Raw genomic sequence first — 4,158 nt, 5'->3', positions numbered from 1 at the left:
TATAAGAAGTCTAGGTTCACATTCAAATAGATAGTGTGGACAGCAAAACGGACGGGTATCAGCTAGTAGTTTATAAAGGAACAAGACTTCTCCTTCGCTTACACAAAAATTTAAAAAAAATCCCTGTTAAATAAGTATTCTAATATTAAGCTTAAACACTATTTCCTTTAAAATTATTTGTTAATAAACATAATAGGGAAGTGCAGAATCACCCACTGCTTGGGGCGTTTTTAAGAATTGCACATACTCGGTATCCATGTACACATACCCCTATTTTTATTTGAAAAAAAAAAAAAAAAATCCCAGAATTGCACAAAAATGGATCTGCGCACTCCCTTTATCTATATTCACATCGACCTATTTTCACTTACAAAGTCAAAGAAAATTGACAACAATCCAATTGTTTTTACCTTTGTAAAAAGCGCCAAACAAATAAGTAGACGATTCTGCACTTTAACCCAACATAATTCTAGTATTCGTAAAAGAAAATAAATAGTGTTAGCGTTATTAGAAAATGCCGTGTACAAGGCTTTGATTTTATACGTTAATTTAATCACTATAATCCTGTATCACTATAATTTAATCACTATAATCCTACTTAAATCTGCGACCGTTTACTTAACGATTGCAGTTGAAATTTCCAGTTTTGGTGAGGTGGCGCCATCTGTCAGAAAAAGGGCATAGAAAATAAAGATTTAATTGCTGGCTCTTTGCTTATTTCCTGCACAATATGTTTTGAAGTATACGTATCTTATTAATGTAATAGACATCTGTTCTTGGGTTAAAACTGAAGAATATTTAAAGTTTAACAATAAGAATACAAGGTCAAAAAAAAATGAAATAAGTTCTTATAATTCAAATTTCGTTACGTATGGCCGAAGCGTCGGTGGTATAACGGTTAGCATAGCTGCCTTCCAAGCAGTTGACCCGGGTTCGACTCCCGGCCGACGCAGTAGTTTTTTTTTTCCATCAAATGTTTCATTATTTTGTTTGATATCATAGTTTTTAATTGCAGTCAAAAAATTTGAAATGCATATTGCGCTATTATATCCGAAGTAACTGTTTATTTTTTTAAATTTAATTTACAATAAATAACAAATTGTAACAAAGTAACATACAGTCGATCCTCATTACAATGATTATTCATTATATTCTTTAGTTTGCCTTCTTTCTTTTTTCTTTTCTTTTTTTTTTTTAAATAGTGATACGTTATTTTATTTGGTTAATATTGCTTCTTTACCATTCGAAGAAATTATTTATTTTAGGCCTCTTTTTTTTTTTTTTTTTTTAAATTCTACATTATTTTGTTTGATTTCGTAAGTTTCTTAATTATAGTCAGAATATTATATATTAATATTGCTCCTTTACAATTCGAAGTAATTGTTTATTATTTAAATTTAATTTACACTAAATAACAAATTGTTTCAAAATAACTTACAGTTGATCCTCACTATAATATATTCATTATTATTTTTTTTTTAATTTGTCTTCTTTTTAATGCTAGATTATTTTATTTGATTAATATTACTCTTTTACCATTCGAAATAATTATTTATTTTTAAATGTAATTTACAACAGGTAACAAATTATTTCAAAGTAACATACAATCGATCCTCACTACAATGACTGTTCTGTTAACTAATTAGTACAAAGAATGATCGAAGGGTATTAAATCTATTTTTGTGAAACTGAGAATTTCTTAGAATTCTCTTTTGCTATAGCGTGCGAAGAGCCGTTATAACAAGCGTCAAATTGTTTGCATTTGACGAATATGGTGACATAACTTTGGGTACTCAATGCCATTAATAAAAATCCGACAAAAATTTTTCTGTCAAACACAAATTTCAGAATCCGGGTAGGAAAAACCATTTTCAATAAGGGAATTAAAACGCAAACTTTCTACAGTAGCTGGATAATATAGGAGTTTATTGCAATCGCGTATATAAGTTGCATTCTCTTAATGACTGCCTTGTATCCCCTACGTCAGTGATCTGAAAACTGTCCGAGATTCAAATCCCGGAGTTCACGAGTCAAAATAAAAATTCGACATAAGGTATTTCTCTCGCCTTCGTGGTCACGCTTTCGTGGTGCAATGATCTGCCCCACGTTGGACGCCAGTTATAGCGTATCCGTGTTATTTCGTGACCTTCGTGAATTTTGTCTTCCAGTTGGCCGTGGTTATTTCTGGTTGCATACAACGTGTTCTCTACGTTTCGTTTGCGAAGTAGCAGATGTTCGCTATGTCTTTGAAGAATACATACTGCAGAAGAAAGGTTTAAATAACCTTTTTTATTCGAACTAAAATAAACCGATACACGCAGCTGTGGATCACAATTCACCACCTCTTGCGGCTAACTAAATTAACAGAAAATAAGAATGTAAAATGCATATTAAATTAAGACAGCTAACGACTGTCTCCTTCGTTTAACTAAACGCTAAATGGGCTGTACACAGGAAAGCCGAGCTTAACTGAAATGTGTCTAACACCGACCAAAGAGCTAATTTATGGGCATCTGGAATATGGGCATCTGGAAGCCCAAATATGGAACTTGTTTTATATCTATTTCATATTTTGTAAAGCATTTATGAGTTTTTGATTAAGAAACACAACAATTTCAAAGCGAGCAATGACAACACTGTACGGCTGGAAAAATAACACTTATATCTCCAGCGCACGAGACTGTGCATCGGAATTTCTAAAAATATCCTCTTTTTAAATTATATTTTGTGATATTGCTGTTGAATTGAATTTTATGGTTTAAGTGCGAAGAACATGATATTTAATAAATAAAAATAATACACAAAACCTTAAAAAAAACGCCCCTTTAAACGTAATATAAAATTTGAAGGCTTTGAGATTTCTTATTTTCAATTATCTCTTAACTGATTTTAGTCCAAAAGGGCTTTTGTCCCTGAGGGACTATTGTTTTCGTTTTGCGATTTGGCCTCGAATCACTCTGAATGTCCGTTTCACTTTTAAAACTGTTGCCACCGAATATTATCGCCCTGTATTATATTTTAAAAGTTAAATAATGAAGAATTTGCATAACTATATGTACGTTTTTAGCATCGGGATAAAACAACGGTACCTAGAGCAATCCAGTTTTGAATGACGTGATCCTACTAATATGGACATCTAGAACAGTGCTCCGCAACCTTTTCTCACCTGCGACGCACAAAAAATCTTTCTGGAATTTCGAGGCACACCAAAGAGTTCCGAGTTATCAAAGAAGTGCCAAAAAAATTCAAATGCTGACACACTTACAATCACATACACAACCACACAACAGTGAAATATATAAAAACATTTAAAATAGACAATATTATAAATTGTCATTGTGTATTAAATACATGATAAAAAATTGCAAAATGTCAAATACATGTATTTGATTGCGGCACACCTATATCCTACTCATGGCACACCAGTGTGCCGCGGCACACCGGTTGCGGAGCACTGATCTAGAAGTCCAAATTTGAAATTAGTTTTATTATCGATTTCATATTTTTTAAAACTTTAATGAATATCTAAGTAGCAAACTCCAGGATTTCAACGTGAGCAATGGCAACATTGAACAGGAAAAACATTTTTTTATCTCCAGCGCGCGAGACTGTGTATCGGAAATTCTAAAGATATGCTCAATTTAAAATTATTTTACGATATTGTTCTTGAACTGTATTTTTTGGTTTAAGTGCGAAGAACATGGTGTTTAATAAATAAAAGTAACACACAAAATGTTAAAAAAATGAGCCTTTGTACCTAATTTAAAATCTGAAACCTTTCACATTTTCTTTTTGTGTCATTATTTTCTTGCCACACAATTTTTTCAATACGTTTTTGTTTTGTTTCCTGCACCATACAAATTTTGTAAGATCTTTAATTACTTCTGTATTAATGTATTGTTAATATTGCCTCAAACTGTTTCTCTTGCTTGTGTAACTATGTGCTTTGATTTGTACTGAAAAATCTTTTAGCCGTTACCTCATATCATTACCGTTGTTTAAATTTTATGTCACCCACCTGTTAAAATTTATGTTACCCACCTCTTAAATTTTATGCTTGCCACAATGCCCTTGTACTTCCCTTAATTCTCACTAATACCTTGTCATCAACAGTTATTCAGACCTTCGATGTTTCGATGGAGGTTCGACCTCGAGTCC

At 32.1% G+C, this 4,158-nt stretch overlaps 1 non-coding gene across 1 annotated transcript; it reads left to right on the top strand.

Moving 5' to 3' along the window:
• The first annotated feature begins 880 nt into the window (after positions 1 to 880).
• TRNAG-UCC (transfer RNA glycine (anticodon UCC)) lies at positions 881 to 952 on the top strand. Its single transcript has one exon. It is a non-coding gene; the product is annotated as a tRNA-Gly (tRNA).
• The last annotated feature ends 3,206 nt before the right edge of the window (positions 953 to 4,158 follow it).

Source organism: Stegodyphus dumicola, chromosome 3 (genome assembly GCF_044657685.1).
Source record: "Stegodyphus dumicola isolate Sdum_Otavi_A_Nest chromosome 3, ASM4465768v1".
Taxonomy (NCBI): domain Eukaryota; kingdom Metazoa; phylum Arthropoda; class Arachnida; order Araneae; family Eresidae; genus Stegodyphus; species Stegodyphus dumicola.
The sequence above is the reverse complement of the archived record's forward strand: the minus strand, read 5'-3'. Positions and strand labels throughout refer to the sequence as shown.